Consider the following 23,259-nt stretch of genomic DNA (forward strand, 5'->3'; position numbering starts at 1 on the left):
AAGAGAAGACAACAGCAGTTGGAGTTCATATTGCAAGTGGATTGTTTTAAAGATTTAAAGATTTTTTAAAGATTGTCTGTTGAGTACAACTATCACACAGCAACCAAAATAAAAACACAAGAGAGAAGTGAAGAAGACCAAGAAAAACAGCAGTGGAGAAACCCCAATGAATATAATGGGAAGAACATACACAGGATGACATAAGACCTACATTTATTCTTATTCAGCTTTTCTGCACAGCATATTGAAATATATAATTCTCCCTAATTGCTTCTGCTAAACAAATAAATTAAATTTCACATTATCTATGGATTACTGCTCTAATACAACAGGGATAATCATCTGATATAGTGGTTGTGAGGGTAAATGCTTTGAATGAATTGTTTTTCTTGCCAAGTAAATTCTCACTTCTAAAACATACAGTACAGTAAATAAAATATTTAATAAGCCATAAGGTATATGAACATCAAATGAATGACTCATATGCTTCTACAAAAAAAATCCATTTAATTGTTATCACACAGCAAAATGAAAAAAAAAACAGAATTTACAATTTAAAAAATAAATAGTTCAATAGAAATTTCATTACTTGTTAACCCTGAAATAACACAAAAGTCGTATTTAGGTAGATCTTTCTTAAAAGGTAAACAGCTATAAAAATGTGACTGAAGGAAAAGAAGAAAAAAACACAAAATTGTGTTTTTGTGGCTTACTGCTCTGAGATTGTGACAGATATTAAAATTCTCTTTCACATTAGACCTAGGAATGTTTGAGTGCTGCTTCTTGAATATTTAGTTTAGCTGTGACAATATTTATACAATATATATATAAATATTTTAATATTTATTTTTTATTTCTATTGTGAGAGAAACTAATCATTTTTGTTTCTGTAAAAATAACATATGTCAAGGGCAGCTTAGCTACCACTGACGTTCCCAAGAGAATTAGTGCTCCTAAAGTGAGCTAGGTGTTATTTTATTTTTTCCTTTTGCTTTATTTAATAAAACACACAATTACTTTAAAATCCTGTGTCAGTACATTTGTTCCAGCTTATTTTGATGCCCATTGACTGCTTCCCCCGCAGTAACACAATATATATTTTCATTGTGAAGTAGTGGTATTTGTACACAGTTCTTTGTTATACAGTATCATTGTATTTTTCGAGTGTTAAAATGTTCCAGTAAGTTATGTAACTCAGGTAAATTAATTGCTTTTTTATGAATATAGGGGGGGAATTGGTGAGTGCTACAGTACCTGAGGGGAGGCAAAGCCAGAGCCTAGCAATTCCTGGTGACAAGGAGAAGAATTGTATCTGATTAGAGATTAGATCAGTTGTTCTCTATTGTGACCTTGGGTTTTTGCATCTGCCAAGTTCTAGATAGCAGGTTTATATGGGGATAGCATACATAATATTTCATTGTTTGACATTAACTCATTTAGCTGAGGGAATAACAGCCCTAACCATTGGTCAACTAAAACCTCCCATTAGCGAAGAATGAACCAGAGTTGCAGCTACAAGAGTAAAGTTGGCAGGGGTACCAACTTTAGAAACTTCAGAAAAGACACATGCAAAATTATGAACAGCAGATGACTATATTTAAGAGAGCTGAAGTGTAGAGTTGACCTCCTCCAAAACTCCTGTTTAACAACAGGATGAGGAGTTTAACAAATATAAACATAACATACAGATGCAGCCATTCAAAATGGGTGGGGTATTTCGCGGCATACCCCGGTGGGCGTGTCGCGGTATCACGCGGTATCACGCGGTTAATCGACGTCATTTGACGTCATGCCGGAAACTATCCGGCGTCACCTTGTAAAACCGCCAGGGGGAGCTTAACCTCTCATGTACAGCATTTGAGCTTTTAATTTTAAACTGTGTATTACAGCATGTTAATCATCAGTCATTAAAATGTTGGTATATTTTATGAAAGCAAGATTGCTCAGTTGGACAAAAGTACACAACCTACCTTTATCAGAAATATTTATGCATCAAAGCCTTTACCGAAGATATTACTAATAGTATTAATAATGAATGACTTTGGACAAGCTGTATACTCAAAGTATAATTTCTTTAGCACATTTGTACAAGCACTTGGAATCTGTCCAAGCCATACTTTGTCAGGCATTTTGTTTTACTTCAACGGGCATAAAAACTCCCTTGCTTTTAACAGGGCGTTTCATAATTTCTAACTACGAAAATGATTTAAAATGCGACACTTATCATTCAACTAGAGCTCAAAATATCACAAGGATCCTCAAGAGCACAGCAAAGACTGTATAAAAAGATACTTGTATGAGATACATGAGAATCCAGGCTTTTTTTATCAATGCTTTCTTTTCCGTATACCAGATTTTATGGAACCACTTCAAAAGGGTGTCAGCCAGTCAGATTCCAGGAATTGGTACTTTAAAGGAAAAATACACACCAGTATTCCATTTCTCCCTAAACATTTCAAGCATCGAAGTATTTAACTAGCATGTGAAATAGCGTGTGAAAAAGTGGTAGTTTTAAGCTTTTCTGCTAATATAATATGGAATCGCGTATCTAAAGAATTTAATAACGATATGATTATATTCGTGTACTGCGACAGGGCTGTGTAGGGCTGTTTCGCCTCTCTCTTCATGCGACTTCCCTTGTAGCCTACTGGTCTACGTGCCCGATTACCAACTCATGGGTTGTGTGTTCAAATCCAGCTGGTGCTGGACTTTTCTTTTAACAAACATTTCTTCGAAAAAATAGAATAGTGATATTATGGACAATCAATTGACTTTTATATTTCAAAATATCACAACATGATCGATTCTAAGTCATTTTTGATAACAATGAATAGTCACCTTCTTCCCTTCTGACAACGGTCCCTGCTTCTGCTTCCTGCTTCTATTGTGTGTGTGTGTGATAGAGTAAATTTTTATAGAGAAATGGAGGCTGGACAGTATGCAATACAATATAAACATTTATATTGATTTAAATCGTGTTTTGATTTAAATCGCAAACGCGTGTTTAATTATATGTGTTTTTTTAATCATAATCAGGCTAATGCAACATAAATTGTTACAGTATCTCTGTCTTCTAGGTATCTTAATAAACTTTCAGCATAGCTTTCTACCCATTTAGATTTATATTTCTTGGAATTTTGGGATCAAACGTGGAAGGATTAGATTGTAATCGTTTTTATTTTTCAAATACGTTTTAGAAAAGTGTAATCTATACCTGCCCAGACTGTACGCCTTCCTAAACCCCGCCTTTCACTAGTGTCCTGCTCTTCCCCGCGCACCCCAGCCGGGCGCTCTTCGGCCTGTGCCCGGGACGAATGTATATTTTGATATTTACACCCGGCGCGGCACCGAGGGAGCGTCTGCATTTATAACTTAGTTTTTAAAATTAGTCAAGCAATATGAAGCATCTCCTTTTACTTTTAAGTCCCTTAAATACATTGAGCACAGCTTTCTCACCACTTAAGATTACTTTTTGATACTATCCTTACACAAAGCAGAAACTTTCCGATGACATACGGTACAAGTGGAAAGATTACAGATTTTAATCGTCTTTAATTTTGTTACGTTATACGTTTTAGGAACGTTTTATCTAAACAAACACCACAAAACTATTCTCGATTGTATTTCTGAATGTTATGTTACACCTACAGTAGTTCACTGCTTTAAATACATCGAATTAAGAATTTTAGGTGTAGCACTTTAGATCTTTTTTTCTGAACCAGGGAAAATCTGATCATGTTTCTCTATAACAATAATAAAAAACTTTATTTTACATATCACCTTTAAAAGTGGCATCTCACAGCAATACAGTAGATCGAAAAACAGTTAAAAGGGACCAAAGTAAATACCAGACAAACGCAAACGCGTTTTTAATAAAATGCTTTTATTCATTCAGCAGAGAGTGAGAGGGACATCCAGCAGAGAGAGACACACACACCGGTTTCCATTGACAAAAAGTAATTGTTTTTTTTACATGTTTTGTTTGTGGACAGACTGTCCACAAATGTGAGACTGTCTTTCTCAGACTTACATTCCCGAATGTCCCCCGCCCCGGTCAACAATCCTAGGAAGGCTAGGTGCCTTTTGCCGAAGTCGGGAGACGTTAGAGGCTTGCCACACCCGGACTGTTAAACCAACGCATTAGCACGTCAAAGCCCATTGAGGACCCGGGCGCAATAATTGTTTTGTCCCTTGATTTACTGATCTGCATTAATTATGGAAATCGAGTTCCTGCTCTGTGCAGATGACCTGGTCCTGCTGTCGCCCACAGAACAGAGGCTGCGCCAGAACCTGGCACTGCTGGAGCAGCACTGTCAGACCTGGGCGCCGACAGTCAATCTGGACAAGACCAGAGTTATGGTTTTCCAGAAAAAAAGCCAGACCTCAGGGAAACAGGTACAAATTCACACTTAACAACACATTAACACCTAACAACGGGAGCAGGGACGAATTAGGCCAGTACCCACTATTGTTAAACATACAGAAAAGGATATTAAAGTATTGAATATTAGTATTTTCTTTAGTATTAGCCATACAGAACATTAAAGTGCCCCTTTTCCATTCAGCGGGTGCCTGAGCCGCTGTGTCCTATCTTCTAACCTATCCTGGTTATCTCGCGCGCCCTCCCCCCCTCTCTCCCTCAATTCAATTCAATTCAAAGTGTTTTATTAGCATGACAGATGGGTTCATCTATTAACATTCCTAATTCGATGTATTTAAACCAGTGAACTACTGTAGGTGTAACATAACATTCAGAAATACAATCGAGAATAGTTTTGTGGTGTTTGTTTAGATGAAACGTTCCTAAAACGTATAACGTAACAAAATTAAAGACGATTAAAATCTGTAATCTTTCCACTTGTACCGTATGTCATCGGAAAGTTTCTGCTTTGTGTAAGGATAGTATCAAAAAGTAATCTTAAGTGGTGAGAAAGCTGTGCTCAATGTATTTAAGGGACTTAAAAGTAAAAGGAGATGCTTCATATTGCTTGACTAATTTTAAAAACTAAGTTATAAATGCAGACGCTCCCTCGGTGCCGCGCCGGGTGTAAATATCAAAATATACATTCGTCCCGGGCACAGGCCGAAGAGCGCCCGGCTGGGGTGCGCGGGGAAGAGCAGGACACTAGTGAAAGGTGGGGTTTAGGAAGGCGTACAGTCTGGGCAGGTATAGATTACACTTTTCTAAAACGTATTTGAAAAATAAAAACGATTACAATCTAATCCTTCCACGTTTGATCCCAAAATCCCAAGAAATATAAATCTAAATGGGTAGAAAGCTATGCTGAAAGTTTATTAAGATACCTAGAAGACAGAGATACTGTATCAATTTATGTTGCATTAGCCTGATTATGATTAAAAAAACACATATAATTAAACACGCGTTTGCGATTTAAATCAAAACACGATTTAAATCAATATAAATGTTTATATTGTATCGCATACTGTCCAGCCTCCATTTCTCTATAAAAATTTACTCTATCACACACACACACACACACACAATAGAAGCAGGAAGCAGAAGCAGGGACCGTTGTCAGAAGGGAAGAAGGTGACTATTCATTGTTATCGAAAATGACTTAGAATCGATCATGTTGTGATATTTTGAAATATAAAAGTCAATTGATTGTCCATAATATCGCTATTCTATTTTTTCGAAGAAATGTTTGTTAAAAGAAAAGTCCAGCACCAGCTGGATTTGAACACACAACCCGTGAGTTGGTAATCGGGCACGTAGACCAGTAGGCTACAAGGGAAGTCGCATGAAGAAAGAGGCGAAACAGCCCTACACAGCCCTGTCGCAGTACACGAATATAATCATATCGTTATTAAATTCTTTAGATACGCGATTCCATATTATATTAGCAGAAAAGCTTAAAACTACCACTTTTTCACACGCTATTTCACATGCTAGTTAAATACTTCGATGCTTGAAATGTTTAGGGAGAAATGGAATACTGGTGTGTATTTTTTCTTTAAAGTACCAAGACCAGCCATATACTGTATGTTTATGTTCCAAAATTAATATCGTTTATGGCCTTCACACGCGTTACAGTATGGTCCTATTCTTTTTATGCTCAGCTACTAAGATTTCCCTTCAGTGGTAAAATTCAATATCTACAACGGGCACAGCAAAGACGTTTACTGTAAGTCTTTCTACGACAGACCAACGGACCACGAGTGCCTCTGTCGGTCAACCAATCACGTACTGCGGTGCCGCGCGTCATCTTGCGTCACAATGTACGACGCCACCTGCAGTACGTGTCTGTAACGCGCACTTTGAATGGCTGCATCTGTACTTAGAATTTTAGTGCTTGACATTAACTTTCCACACTAAGAAAAGGTAAGAAAGTAATAATTGCTTCCACTTATATAGCGCTTTTCTGGACACTCCACTCAAAGCGCTTTACAGGTAATGGGGACTCCCCTCCACCACCACCAATGTGCAGCATCCACCTGGATGATTCTACGACAGACATTGTGTGCCAGACTGCTCAACACACATCAGCTATCAGTGGGGAGGAGAGCAGAGTACTGAAGCCAATTCATAGATGGTGATTATTAAGAAGCCATGACTGGTAAAGGCAAATGGGAAGTTTGGCCAGGACACCAGGGTAACACTACTGTTTTCGAGAAACGCCCTAGAATTTTTAATGACCACAGAGAGTCAGGACCTCGGTTTTACTTCTCATCTGAAGGATGGAGCCTTTTTACAGTATAGTGTCCCCGTCACTATACTGGGGTATTAAGACCCACATAGACCGCACACTCGCACCCATGATGGAATGGGCACTAATGACCGGGGGCAGGGGGAAGGGGCTCATACAGACACAGTAAAAAATAGCATTGGGGAATGGGTAGAGATCAAACAATAGAGATAGGCAAATGGGGATTGCAGAAAAAAGAGAGGAAGGGGAAGCAGTTGTCATCATTCTGGAGTGTCAGGGAGGGTTTACAATGTCAGCACAATTGGAAGAAAAGAGCAAACAGCATTGCAGGTACAAGGAGGTGTTGTTTTCTCTGAGGTTAAGGTAGAAGAGGTGCTTGTTTGCGAAAACATGAGAAAGTGACCTCTGTTCTGTTTTGGAAGAGACAAATGTTGGTCAGATCAATGAGCTAGAATAGCCCCTCAGGTAATTGTGGGGAGATGATGAGGCCCAGGAGCAACAAAAGAAAGGTGTTGTAATGCCAAGTCCAACACATGTCAGTCTCTGATGTGAAAGAAATGCCAAAAGTTAGAAAAGAAGCACATCACACAGTTATTTGCATTTTAGAAAGTGGAAGTGAGAGATTACAAATTGACCTCCTATATATATATATTTTATATATTATATAAGCCAGAAAACAATATATATATATACACAGTAGTAGTTCAGGTGGGTAGCTGCGTCAGCATGCATATATACAGTATAGTACTGTATATATGCTTTTGTAATACATTTAAGTATGTAAAAGTTAATAAATGTCATTGATAAAATGATATAAAATTATAATTTAAATTTAATGTACTTTTTATGTTGTCTAATATGTTACAGTATGTGAATATGTCTTGATGAAACACAGCACTTATTTTTAAGGTCAAGCTACTGTGAAATATGACTAATTACATTGCCAAATGGGCAATTAAGTAGTGCTTGATATTTCTCCTAGTGTGACATATCTATTTACTGTAGGTTTGGGTAAACAACATATTAAAATCATTAGGTTTCAAATTGGCCTATAAGAGGAATATTTTATCATTTTTGTTACTTTGTCTGTTTTCCCTCTGATAAATTGTATTAAATATGTTAATAAGGGCAAATTTCTGTTCTTTTCACAATTTAGGTGCTATGTTTATTCATCTAATAGATATATGAAACCTGTTACAGTGAATGAGTTAGTGACCCAAGAATGAGACATGCCGTAGCAAATGGAAAGGACAGAGGTCAGTTCTAGTAAGGGCTAATTACCTTGCACAGAAAGCATCTGCTGATCCCCCACCTTACTTTCTGCTTATTGATAGACCTCTTAATAGCTGTAGGGAATAGAAATGATTGGAAAATAAGTATTTACAAATCTCATTATACTGGTGGAAAGAAATCTGTCCTTTCATTATTTCAGGTTAATAGTAGACTTGTGACATGAAATATTTAGTAAAATCTCTAGTATCTATATTTTTTTCATTCTGAAAACTTCATGAAAAAGATTTTGTATAAAAAAATTACACTACTTGCTGCTAGCAAGTTGCTGCTTGCTGAGAGAGTCCCTGTGCTCTGAAAGACATCATACCTGGTCCTGGTACCAAAGAAAGGGCGCCCCTCTGTCCTCAATGACTGCAGACCAGTTGCGCTGACTTCTCATGTCATGAAGAAACTGGAGAGGCTGGTCTTATCCCACTTGAGACCCCTGGTTAGTTCATCAGTGGACACCCTACAGTTTGCCTACCAGCCCAGTGTTGGTGTGGAGGATGCAATCATCTACATGCTGTAAAGGGCCTACTCACACCTGGACAAAGCTGGCAACACTGTAAGAATTATGTTTTTTGACTTCTCCAGTGCCTTCAATACTATCCAGCCCTTACTTCTAAGGAGGAAGCTGGAGGAGATGCAAGTCGGTGCCTCCTTGATCTCATGGTTCACTGACTATATGACAGGCAGACCAGAGTCTGTGAGACTTCAGAACTGTGTGTCTGAACAGGTAGTAAGTAACACAGGGGCTCCTCAGGGGACAGTTCTTTTTCCGTTACTCTTCACCCTCTATACTTCGGACTTTAAATACAACTCAAAGTCGTGCCGCCTGCAGAAGTTCTCAGATGACTCTGCAATTGTGGGATGTGTCAAGGGTGGGCTGGAGGAGGAGTACAGGGGACTGGTCAGCAGCTTTGTGGAGTGGTGTGGGGAGAACCACCTGCAATTAAATGTAACAAAGACGAAGGAACTGGTGGTAGATTTCAGGAGGAAAAGGGTCAAACCTTCTCCTATTTACATACATGGGAGTGGCGTGGAGAGGGTGGACTCATACAAGTACCTGGGAGTGCACATCGACGATAGACTGGAATGGTCTAAGAACATCGAGGCCATTTACAAGAAGGGTCAGAGCTGACTTTACTTCTTGAGGATTCTCAGGTCCTTCAATGTATGTACTGTAGTAAGATGCTACATATGTAGTTCAGGTGGGTAGCTGCGTCAGCATGCGTAGGCTGCAAAGGAACAAGTAATAGGTTTATTCCATGCTGAAATAAGAAGAAAGAGAACACAACGTTTCGGCCGTGGAGCCTTCTTTAGGTGTGAGATGCTACATATGTTCTATCAGTTGGTTGTGGCGAGTGCCATTTTCTACGCGGTGGTATGCTGGGGGTCTGGGATTAGAGCAGTGGATTCTAACAGGCTGAACAAGCTCATCTGAAGAGCAAGCTCTATCATTGGGTCTGGCCTGCCCCCTGGCTGAGGAGAATGGTGTCCAAACTAGAGGCCATCATGGACAACGTCTCCCATCCCCTCTATGACATGCTTGTAGAAATGAAGAGTACGTTCAGCAACAGACTGATCCATCCACAGTGTGACAGGGAGCGCTACAGGAGGTAATTCTTGCCATAAGACTGTACAACGCATCCACCTTGCGTCTGGGCAGAGGCAACATTGACAGTGACCTGTTTCTGGACTGAACAGTAAACTGATACATCTGTTCTCTTTCTTTTTCCCGTTTACAACCATTTTCGTGCAATATATGCCAGGGACTTGTGCAATACATTTATATTTATATTGTGCAATACAACTTTTTGTGTACTGTTCTGTTCTGGTTTGTTCTTTGTGTGTTCTGGACTGTGAGTAACTCTTCTTAGTGCACTTGTGTTGTCTGTGTTAAGCTACTGTTGCACTGCAATTTCCCTCATGGGATCAATAAAGTATCTATCAATCAATCGTGAAATGTTTGAGATTTGAGGCTACATTTTAAATAAGTTTTTATTATGGCTTTTGAGAAAAAATCTGTGATTTTGCATTATTGGCATATTTTTATGTAAACAGTTTTCATATCAGTTCATGTTTCTCGTACTTGGTTTATTAGTATATTGGTTTACTTTGTACCTCTTAGGCACCAAGACCATTCACTTTCCCACCTTAGATTTTATAATGCTCTTTGCATTAAGGAAGGGAAAAAAGTCTGCTGTTTGAAAAGCCACTTAACAGCACATAGTGCTAAACACTAACATAGGTGCACTAAAATCTCACAGGAGCTGTTTGGGTGCCTGTCATGAACATCCAAGATTTTGGTTGCTACAGCAACAAGTTTTCTTACAATCCTTTACCCTCTTCCTCATTTGGTGTCCAACTGGTTTGGTGTCAGCCCTCAACTCTTCCCCCTCTCAAAACGTCCATTCCTTAATATAGTTGATATGTCTTTTTGGGGGTGTTCCACTTAAAATACATCCTCATCATTTCTGTTCTAGCACATTTCAGTAAGCAGTAGCACTCTTCTTACTTCCATGTCAGGGTAGTCTTCATGGTCACCTCAGTCTGTCAAGGTCTTTCACTGACTTGTGTTCTAAAACCCTCATCATGCATACTCCTCAATCATTTCATTCACCATTCAAAACACTGCAGTCTGCATTATATTGTACATGCTTCACATTCATTCCATACTACGTGCATGTTTTGTTCTGCTCCAGCAAAACTTTGGAGCTCCTAACTTTGGGATCCTTTTGGGATTGTTTCATAGTGTTGATCTTCAACTAGTACTGTCATTTCCTCAGCCAGGTATGTTAATGTCAAAGTATTAAGTATGCTATCACTTTCTATTTGTCGGCTCATTCTGTCATTAATAGAATTTGACCAAACGTCTGATATGGTGTTTATTTAATAGTTTAGGAAGAAGTCAAATTTTAATATGGGACTTACAGACCCCTACATATAAATGCTCCCTTGCTGCATACAAAGCTATATATGCACATCTTTTCTATCAGCCCAACTTCATCATTGCAGATTTTACTCACCAGTTCAGTACTCCTAAGTGAAGGGAATTGTCACAGCACTGATATTCTGGCAGTCCTGTCATTTTCTCAGTCAGACAAGCTAATGCCATTTATGTTCTCTACCTCTTTATATTTGTCATTATTAGAATTTGACCAAATGTTCTTAAATAATAATGTTACTTAATTACTTCGTACTTTAAATTTGCAATTAGTGGACTCAGAAAAATAGTATATATGTATGTTTTAGACAAAAATAAGTATATAGATTTTAGATATTGATTCAATGTTTTTGGTATAATTTTGATTAATTGATTATTCATGACTGACTAAGATATACCTCAAGTTATTTTAACTACTGCATAAGTACTGAATTACCTTGTTAGTTAGAGTTGATTGGGCACAGGTGATGATGTTATTCAACCTGTTCAATGTCAAACCCACTGAAAATCAAGAAAAAAACAGGTAAAGGAACTGAAATTCAAGAGAACAATGCATTTAGGTCATTGATGTGTTGAGCAGTTAACAGTCAGCAATTTATTACCTAGACAAATGTTACAGCCACACACCGTCCATCAATGACAGGGGTCAAATGATATGGGAGACCACGAATCACGGCACCTTGCCAAGATCAATCAGGAAGTTCAAGTATGTTACCACAGAACTTCACATTTTCTGATTCTGACAATCTGCCGGTATGACACTACATTGATCAGGTCCTAGCATCTCCCTTGCTTTTTTCCTGTGAGTTCACCCTGACATGATAACATTCTAGAAGGACAATGCATGTCCCCATGCTGCTCATGTAAAAATAGCTTTCGTGCAAGATTAGAGCGTAATGCCAGATTTGATGCTCTATGTGCCAGATTTTCCAGACCCATGAGCATTTGTGGTATGAGCTGGGATGGAATATGGCATCTAGGGCTCTGAGACCAGTGAACAGGCACATGCTTGTCCAAGCTCTGTGTGATGAACGGGAAGAGCCCCTGAAGACAGCACCTACGCTCTGGTAAAAAGCATGTGTCGCAGATACGGCCACAGACGCAACTAGCCTGTGACTTTCACAGTAGACTGTCATTGATGACAAATATTAATCAGCACAATGTGTTAACATATGTCATGTGTGTTCAATGAAACGTCCTCTGCATAAAAGTTTCCTGAATTTCTTGGAGTTAATACTGATTTTGATTATTTTAATTATAGGTACAAAACACATTTTATATAAACTTATGTATTCACAGCCCAAAACTAGTGTATTTAATCAATGATCAGACTAGTTTTCTACCCCACTTTTAAATCAGTAAATAGTTGATTCTTAATTAACATTTATATCAGCTTCTCTTGATCACCTTTATTGATGTGGCTTTGAACAAAAAATCGGAATGTCATATCCTTCTAATTCACCATGGATTTGTTAGGGCTTTAACTGTAAGAAAATGTATTGCAGGTAATTTGTTAGATTTCCTCTTTATCCAGATCTAAGCCCTTCAATGGTGTGACAGAAAATTTACACATTGGCTAGGTGAAAAGTGGAAATTGCTCTCTATAAGAAATGCAAGAACATGTAGTGAAAACATTTATAATAAATATAGTTACACACACTGCAATTTGTAGGAGTTTGAGAAAGAATATTTATCATAAAATTCATTGCCATAGGCATTTTATTGCAATTATACTTAAGTATTCCAATTCTATAGAGTTTATTTCCTTTGATGCAGTATTAAAACATGTTCGTTTTTATTTTAGTAGTATTTGTTAATGAGATTTATGGAATATGCATCATACAGTTTTAAGGTTTAGAATGAAAAATGCCCACATTGGCTCAGAAAAACTAGTATATTTTATGCTACAGAAAGGAAGGAGTTACAAAAAAAAGATTGAATACAAATATAATCATCTTAATTGAGCACTAAGATTGAACACTATCTAGCTTGTGTGAACCAGGAAGCTAGATAAGTCACCCATATGGCAGAAACTGAATGCTTTCTGTTGATCAAAATATGACACTATGAATCTACCCCAGGGCATTGGAAAGATGAAAAATGTCGAAACCAAAGAAAACATTGAAAATGAAAGACATAAGTACAAATATGAAATCCTACTTCCATAACAGTTTGTGGGGGATGTAATTAAAAGAAAAACATGAAAAATGTGATGATGGTTCAGCCCGTGACTGACTTCCAAAATGTGTAGGATGTTGAAATACTGTATGAATCTCATTTGGAATGTGTAAAACAAGTATAAATAATAAAGAAATTAAGAATAAAAAATATTCCAAGGTAGAAATAAGCATTGTTTAACCTTTGCTGCAAATGTATCTAAGTTGTTATGACTTCTTCTTTCCGCCTCTAAGTACAGTATATGGGACAAATCGGAGTCTTTTTTGTGGTTACTGAGAGGAGATACGAATCATAAAACAAAACTAATCACATTCTTTCACTTCCACATGCAGAAAAATCAGTTTTAAAACTAAGAACTTGATCACATTTTTTAAATATATTTTCTTAAGAGATCTACATGAATCACCGAATCAATGTCTTATTGTAGCTCAACCTTAGCTTTTTCTTAGCCTTATTCCAATTTGTAATCACAGAGTGTGAGCGGAGAGGGGTCATCATGAAATCCTGCTCATCACTTTTAGAACTGTCCACTTCTCAACACCTTTTGTCCTTTTTTTATTTTTATCAGCCTGGGTCTTTGAGGCCATCAGACTGGCGGCTAGCAGCAAGCTGACTTTACCTACTGTACTTCTTGTTGATAACACATATGAAAACCAAAATGCTGTCTCAGCTCAATTTGGAAAAGGGAGAAAGGGCGTAGGCAACCCTTTGTTTTTTTCCATGATCTTGTCAATGCTCCATTCTGCACTCTACTATGATCATTTTCTGTTCACAACTTCATACTGTTAACCTAGTATGGAAGCTTGTCCCCTGAAAGGACTGTAACAAACATGGATCTGCCACTAGAGGCCGACAAAAACACAGTCTCTAATATAAGTGAATACTTTCATATAGGCATTTTCATATGGGGTTAATTGGTTTATGTATGTAAGGGTGTGCCATGGAGTTCAGAAGGAGAATAGTCTGGAGTAGTAGGTAAGGGGAGTAAGGGGAGGAGTTTTGTGTAGTTTGGAGCAATAGCAAATATCTACATTTTTAAGAAGAGTAATAATTGTAACATAAATTAGAAATGTAGTTTTTCTAGAAGAGTAGTTGAGTAGTTTTGTTTTTTACTTTACATATTTTGGTTTATTTTGTCAAACATCTTTAAAATAAAGCCTGTTAACTTCCTTGCCATTCAAAAACATCCATCTTCAGGCTATCTTATGTCTGAAAGACATCCCTTGAACTGGGACTGTTCACCCAGGGCTACACTTGAGTCTCATCCTAACTACAGCCTTAATCATAATGTTGGAAAAGTCATCCTGAAGCTTAAACCTTAATACTAAAATGAAGCCAAATATTCTTAAGAATATGGGCCTTGTATAACATTAGTTAAATTTTGTACATCAGCGCTGCCTCATATACGAGTAACTGGTAATCGAGTCTCTTTATATTCTATACAACACAAGGCAACACCCAGGCCATCTAATACAGGCAATTCAAGAAATTAATCAATAGTTCTTCAGCTTTAATGTTTGAGACAGGCTTTTTTAATATAAATAATGTTTTCATAATAGTGACTCTCATACATTAGAAAAGCAACTACTTGCTTATACAAAATATGCTTCAATTCATTTATTCATTGTTTCAGATAAAATATTTGATGTTTTGACACAAGTATGCTCTCTTCAAAAACCATAACATAATCATGATTCTTTAAAGCTGTGAATTTGAATCAAAGCTGTAAAATTCTAATCAAATTATAAATAATACAAACATGAATCAAGGCTACCAGGATTTCCCTACTGTTTACTGTATAAGTCCTTAAAGGATTTTTTTTTCCTTCATATCTTAAATATATTCAGGATTTGAAGGATTACAAAATAACTCGTTACCTAACAATAATAAGCAATGGAAATGTATCATTTTTCAAAACTCAAATTCCCCTACAATTGTCTTTATTCTGCCTTGATTCCTTAATATTAATATTCATCCCAAACCTAACGTTGGCCACATAAACTCTCCAGAATTAAAGCCTATTCTGTGTGTAATACCGACTCTAGTTCTATTCTAATACTAAAACTATCTCTTTATCATAAAAAATTGCCCATGCTTAGCTTGTACCAATAATATAACTTTACCATAAATGTAATCTTAAAATAATCTAAATTAATCTGGACCTAAAATTAGAATACTTATATAGTAATGTATAGTATTTTTAAAGATTAATATAGTGAATATACTCTATATGGAGCTAAAACTGTATTTACAAAATCAGTGATATACTATGGTTTTATGAAAATACAGACAATTTAGAAACATTTATATTTCTAATAATTTCATAAATATAGGAAATAGAGGAAAAATAATGTAAATGGTTGTAGGAATTCAAAAGAATAATTTGGTGGATGTGTTATGTCATAAAAAAGGCTGAGACTGTAGTGAACACATTTGGCACATATTTGCTCTTACTCGTGTATTTCATAAAACCAACACAAATAGCTGTAAGCTCTCAAGACTCCCAAGTGCCATAACACAGTATCCCAAACATTAGCAAGACAGTGTTGTAACCATGAACTTATACTGTTTGCCAACATAACACCCCATCTATGGACTGCTAACCCACAGGAAAGGACTGCTCTACTGGAAAATCTGCATCGCCTAGAAGTCCAGCAGGAGCATCGTCAGCTTCAGTGCCAGAGTGTGTAGGCACTAATACTTTGTGAACAATGGCATCATTACTTCAGCGAAGCGGATGGTACAGTACCTGGGCCCATTTGCTTTGTGACCTGCACAGGAGAAGACCAGAATGACTGGAGCTTATGTTCACGATGAAGTCTCATGATCTAGACCCAATCCAAGAAGGCAATTCCAGGTGGCTTCACCCTATGTGATCACACATAATGCCTTTTCAATTGGTGCTGGTGATCATGCCATTATGCCAAGGTTATGCCTGGAGTCTGTCCAGGGGATTTTGCGTCCTGGCATGAGGAGGCACATAGGGAGGTTGGTGACCTATAGTTGTGCCATGCTGTGCGGCCATGAAGTGAAGAAGGAGCAGTGAAGAAGGAGCAGGCCATGGCCCAGTGGACTCTGATGCAATTTTTTTATATTCCACACCTCTTTCGCCTTTGGGTTGCCTGCATTTCAAATGCATTTCCAGTGTGATGAATGCCCTGGTCACTCTAGAAGGACTCAAACTTATGAGATATGAACAGCGGCCCACTGTCAGTAGTGATGGTTGTTGGCAGACAAAGAATCCATGAAATTTGTAACTGCCTGAGTGGTGACCAATCCCGTGGAGGCTACTTCAGGCCATTTCCAGTGTAAATAATAGGACACTATGAGGATGCACAGATGGAGGACACTGTGCAGCTCCTTACTGATGTCAATCGGCAGATGATCCGATGTTAGGTTGGCAAGTCTAGGGGCTGGAGAATGGGAGGTGAAGGGTTCCTAGTTTTCCCACTAAGGAGGCAAGCTATGCATGTCTTGACAAGTGCTTTGAAGTGTCTGTTAATTCCCAGGCCACCATACAATATCCCAGCACCATTGTTTGACTCCCGTTGTTTGTCACTGTTTCAGAAAGATTCCTACTAGTGAGTCCAGGGCACTGGATGCTCTCTAGGTAAAGCAAGGAACAGAGAAGGCAGTGGGAGTGAAAGCTCCAATCTTGTCGCCAATGTTTTATCACAAAAAGACAGGGGCTGTAATGAACATGTTTGGCACATGTCTTCCCTTAATTGTGTACTTCAAAGAATTGACACAAAATAGCTATGAGACGTCAAGACTTACAAGTGCTGTAACACAGTATACCAAACATTAGAACGAACTAACAAATGTGTGCCGATATAACAGGATGCTGATTTATGAGTGCTGTAGATACTGTTTCTTACCATTTTAGGTAAATAACACCTGCTACCCTTATAATTATTGCAGACAATATAAAAAAGCTGACTACCTTCTCTTTCATTAATTATACAGTCCACAGTTTTCAGCTACTTTCCAAGATGTAATTATTTATTTGAAGAATCTGAACTGAGTATTGTTAAGAGGAAAAACAGAGTTACATTGAAGAGTTTTTACTAAATATGGACAATTCAATATTAAGGTCATATGGATGCAACCTTACTATAAATAGTTATTTTATTTTCAACCCTGTTTTTGCTTTGTGAAGAACCTGCTGTCATGGCAATCAGTACTATTTTCTTAAGGCACAACCAATATTATGAGCAGACAAGAAGATGCAGTAATATGTCTAATTTGAAATGTTAATGTAACTGGAATTACTTACTTTACAGGCTAAGGAAAGTACAGCTTTACTGCTGAAATTACTTCTGACTGGCACGAATGCTGCTCTCCATAGCATTATCATGTTCTGTAATGTTCCTGTCACCATCAGGGACTATCTTATGTGCTGAATGAAGCACACCTCTCCAGGAACAGAGCCAAGCATAGGTATTATGAGGCTAATGGTTTGACCTCAGTTTTTCATTCTACCATTACCTTGGAAATATATAAAAGGTTTATTTTTAGACTGTTGCCGCACATTTTTGTGGTGCTAGTTGAAATCTTGTCATTGGGATTATACTCCTCTTTACCTTCTAGAGGTACAAATGGATGTGGGTAGCCATACATTTTAAATAATATGCTGCACCTCTTTCTGGTACTTGAAGGTATCCAGGTTTTGTTAATGAAATGTGTGGTTTTTCAGTCTAGAATATTTATTGCTTTGAGAAATGTTCCAGGTTAAAGAGGAGATTAACACATGTAGCTCTTTTTATTGACCAGAGATTAACACAGGTGACTCTTTTTATTTTTATTGACCTCAGTAAAAAAGACATATCATGATTATAAGAGTGTGCCTCAGACAGCAGATAGGAACAGACTGGGAATGAGACACAAGATAATAGTCTGATGGATCAATACAGATATAGAGATGTATAAGCACATAACTGGAATTAGTTTTTGGTAAATGGAGAATTTAGACAATTAGACACATTCAGGAATGTGGCAAGGAGAATTTAATCATTATTCATGATTATAAGAAACTGGCTTCATTTAGGGTAATATAAAAAAGGCCTTTTTACCTACAGTAAGTAATGAACATGGTGCTGTTATGGTACCTAACCCATGTATTATTGACCTATTTAGTGTATAAGATTGTTGTGCTTAGATCTCATAGCTTTGTTTGTCAGTAACTTATGACTTAAATTAGTATTTTAGATAATATATATTCAGTTATTATTTTTGTTTATTCTTAAAGACACAAACTTAAAATGTGATGAAAGGTACTGTACAGTATATGCAAACGTATGTAAGTTTTATTCAAAATTTGTATTGATTTTCTCTTTTTTGAGTAGCATTTGTAACAGAAGCCTTGCTATTTTTATTTTCTTCTATAACACAAACCACCAGAGGGATCTTTCTCCTTGCAATACTTTGGAAATCAAAATCCAATCAATTAGGTTATTGGAATTATGATTAATTGAGAATGTTGTTCCAGTTACCACAGAGAGTATTTTAATGTATTATTCTTATAACAAAACGCATTTGAAATCCCAGTGGAAGGCATGGCTACTGTCGTTATGAACGTCTAAGCTGAGTTTGGAGAAGTTGTAAAACTGAATATTGTCATTTGGAGGACAGTATAGTCAACACATAAGAACTAAAGAATGTCTGGTTATTTTTAATGCAAGTCACCATTCTAGCAGAAATAATAAAACCTGATAAATCCCATTACATTGCCAGAGGGCTTCATTTACATGCATTTTCTGCTAAATGATTTCTGATCTCAGAGAAACAAGATTTACACACTAGTACTCTGTATTTTGTTTTATATTGCTACAACAGATTATTTTTGTGTTCGCAGAGCTTACTGATGTTTATGCCTACTTACTAATATTTATGAAGTAAAGCACGACAGAAACCCTAGAGCATGGGATTCATGCTTGTTGTTTGTTGACCTAAAGATATATTTGAAGTACTATATGAATCATTTGACAAAATAAACATTTCATGTACTGGATTTTTTTCAGTTGTTATAGAATAAAGATAAGGAATTAATCCAAAACAAATCTCAGATACATTTAAATCAAATCCATAATTATATTTTATTTTTTGGTGGCTAACACACACGTTCTGTATAATGTTGATTTAAAGTTACATTCTTTGACATATCATCTCTTCTTTCAACTTACAAACTTTAAAAGTATTAAAGAAGAAACAAGATGAAACTGATTCAACCTACAAATAACAAGTTATTAAATTGCAAGCTAAACTAACACAAGACTGATCTTCAACATAGTAAAAAAAAAAGTTTTGTTTCTTAAATAGCCTGGCAGGTGGAGTCCTATGGCTAGCTGAAGATTCTGTCCTCAGCACTGTGAATTTCTATGTCAGATAGATATAAGTCATTAGCTAAGGAATAGGCTGTCTATACTTCCTGATAGACAATATAAAAGCTGAAGTATGCAATAAAATTTGAATATCTGAGTACTACTTTTCTCTGTTCTTGGCTAATGAGATTTACTTGTTTAAGCTTGTTAGTGCAGGATGTTCCCTAGAGGATCGCTGTTTACTGGATTGATTCCAGAGCAACAGTATCTTTTTTGTAACATGGTGAGAGAAATTAGAAACAATTTCTAACTGAGGTCTTACTAGTACATTATACAATTTTAACTAAACATTCCTTGAATTTTATTATATATTCTTAATGACATATCAAACATTCAGTTGACCTTTTTATTACTTTCGCACATTGTCTAGCAAATGTAAAGGATGTGCCAGTACACATATCTGTTGTTTTTTTCATTGAATGCTTAAGTTCTGTTCCCCATTTTCTTATGTTATATTTCTAAATTACCTTACTGTTACCTTTATATTATGCAGCATCCTTCCACATGAAACAACATCTACCATATGTTTGAAACATTTCAAATCTTATTTTTTTAAGCTTCATATGTTGCTGTAACAGTGTTTGTGAATCCCCCTATTTTGGGATTGTCAGCAAACTTGAGTAGTTTAATATTTATGTCAAGATCTATATCTCTGATATAAATTAGGAAGAGCAGTTGTCTATACAGATTCCTGTGGCACTCCGCTAATCACCCCCATTTAGAGCATTCACCCCTTAGCTGTAATCTCAATTTTTCTACCATTTCTCTACCCAAGAACATACATTACACTGAGTGCCTAGGAATTAATATTCATCAAAAGCCTTCAAGACATCCTTAATTTGCAGTATCACATCATATTCTCTGTGTGTTCCTATTCTTGTCATTGCTGTTCACAGGACTGTAACACGTTAGCTAAGCAAGACTTAGCTTTTCTAAAACCATGTTGACTATCCCCCAGGCTCTTATTTTTATATATAAGATACTCTAGTTTAGTTCTAATTAATTGTTTTCATAACCTTACATGTAGTAGACGTGAGATGTATTGGTCTATAATTACTTTGTTCACTTTTGTAGCCCTTTTTATGGATGGGCACTACCTTAGCAATTTTCCAGTCCCTGGGTAGTAACCCATCTTGATTAACTGTGGTAAGAGTTGTGTTAATTGGTCTATGAATAGCATCTCTTGTTTCCTTAAGTATAATTGGTAGAATACTAACAGACCCTGGAGATCTGTTAAACGTAAGCCTTGTTAGAACCTGTTGCACCTCTGTTTTTGCCACCCTGATGCTATTTAATATAGAGCTTTACTCTTCTGCAGTTTGAAAACTGTTTTCATCTTTGGGAACATCAAGTGAAATATAAATGTGAAATCAGCCAATTACATTTTATTGTCTATTACCTTTATTATTTCAGGTACTGTATATTTTGCTTCACCTTTTATTATTCTTTTGCTGTTACAATAATGAAAATTCATTTAGTTATCAGTTAATCTGTTATATGAATTATATACTGTACTTGTATATATATTTATGTCTTACTCTTGTTTTTGCCTTTATAATATCAATCTTTAGTTGTGCTTTCAAGCCATTGCATTACATTTCATTTTCAAGGTCCTGCTCCATTTTTAATAATTTCCTTATATTTTTCTTAATTGATTCATTAAACCATTTGGTACTCTGCTTTTTATCCTTTTACTTACATATTCGTAGCGTAAATTTATTGTGCTTCCCTTACCATTTCTTGTTTAGTACCATGTGGAATCATACTATGCTACACCTTCTTTTGGAGTTGCTATGACAAACTCAGTAAACTTTGTACTGTAAGTAACTTACTGAGCTACAACTTCAGTTTCATTTTTTAGGCATTCCTATAGGTTATTACCTGTCTATCTGAGGAAAATCTGAAGTCTTCCATCAAATCATCTCTTCCTTTCAAACATGTATTTTTAATTTGATTGTACAATTAGTTGTACAGTGTTGAATTAGAATTAACATGTGAGTGTGATAGATTGTAGTAACAGTATGCCTTTTGATGTTTTTTTACTAATGTGACCTACTACTGTATATATACTGTAGATTCTACAGGATTCTTTATTCCTGCAGTCTAAATTCCTTTCCATTTTTCTTGAATCTTTAGAATATTAATGTAACACTAGTGTTAATGAATGCTGTAAGACTAGAGATTATTTTATAAAAAATATTTTTTTAGGAAAAAATGCAACCAAAATGTTTCTTTTTTTCCAACAGAAGGAAAATGTGCAGCATTATATCTTAAGCTACAATACTTTAATCTTGGCAGCATTAGTCACTCTTTTCAAAGCACATGACTCAGTCTCCTCAGTTTCTTTATGAAATGTATAGACCTATAATAGTAAAATGTATAAATGAATTAATGAAAAGAAAAAATTGCATTTTTTTCTGACTCATTAACCGGTTCTTTATAAAGTTCTATGAATAACAGAAAGCTTTCTAGTTCCCTTCATAGCAGATGGCCTTTAGAATCTTATGTTTTCCAAAGCCAAGGAATGTTGTAACTACAAAGGGAAGTCATTACATGTGACTTTGAAATTATAGACGAAAAGGGTTAAAAGGCACACTTACAGTACATTATAGCTGTTTAAAGGTATAAACACCATTCTGACTTGAAAAATGTTTCATAGTGAATGGAAGATGAAAGTATTGGTTGATAGCTACAATTTCCCTTGATGTAATGGCCTCAGACGTTTTCATTATGTATTTCAGAGACTGAATTTATTGTCATTTGCTTCTTGTGTCTTTATAGTGGGTATTATCATGAACATTATCTGCACCATAACTGTTCCAACAATGTATCAGAGGCTTGTAGATAATACAGTCTTATTTTAGCAATTGAATGTATACTACTGCACCAAGCGAGCTTGAAAAGCAATGTTACTATTTGTGCATCCATCCATACAACAGACTGTTGCACTGTTTCATGGACGTTCAAAGAATTTCTGTAGCCATCCTATTTATAGTTATAATTACCATTACAGTTAAAGAGTGGTACTAAAGGAAAGAAATTAACGAAACCAAATGGATCTAGCTACTGTAATACAGTGAGGTCTAACCTAACTAAACCAAACAAACAAAAATCAAAAGGTCTTCGGCATCTTCATGCACACGCCCCTAACCTAGTGTGTCTAAACAGAAAACAACCCTAAGTGTGAAATACTGTATATATCCGATGATCTTACCTATTACCTTTTCCCCAAGTGTACAACAAGTTCACAGTTAAACACAAACACGAGTGAGCAAATTGCACAATGGTGGAAAACAGGTAATACCCGAATACACAATAGACAAGCAAGGAATGGGGTATAATGAGAACAAATAAAGAGTAACCAGCAAGGTAATACAAGCACAAACAAGAAACAAAAACTAAATAAGCCAGAGCCAATGGAGTCGAAAATTCTTCAAGTGATTGGCCAGGAGTAGAGATGATAATGACATCACACAACTGCAGCAATGGTGTAATGATGGACCAATGGGGGGTGAGTAGCTGAATACAGGAAGCGGAAAAACAAAACAAAAACACGGACACGCACGTGGACGTAACAGTTGTTTATAAAGTGTTTTTGTTTACTGTTTGTAAATTGATGATTGTGCAAGCCAGCCTTACCCCAAAATTTGTTCCAATTTTTTATTGTATTGATCACAATTAAATCCTTAAAAACTGCCTTTTATTAGATTTTCTCACAATAATTTTGCGTATATAGTTGTATATCAATGCCAGTAATCTTAACTATTCATTAAATGTGTAATTTTTTATTTGTTCAATTAAGCATATTTTTACC

This window comes from Atractosteus spatula, chromosome 8 (genome assembly GCF_055471065.1).
Source record: "Atractosteus spatula isolate fAtrSpa1 chromosome 8, fAtrSpa1.hap1, whole genome shotgun sequence".
Taxonomy (NCBI): domain Eukaryota; kingdom Metazoa; phylum Chordata; class Actinopteri; order Semionotiformes; family Lepisosteidae; genus Atractosteus; species Atractosteus spatula.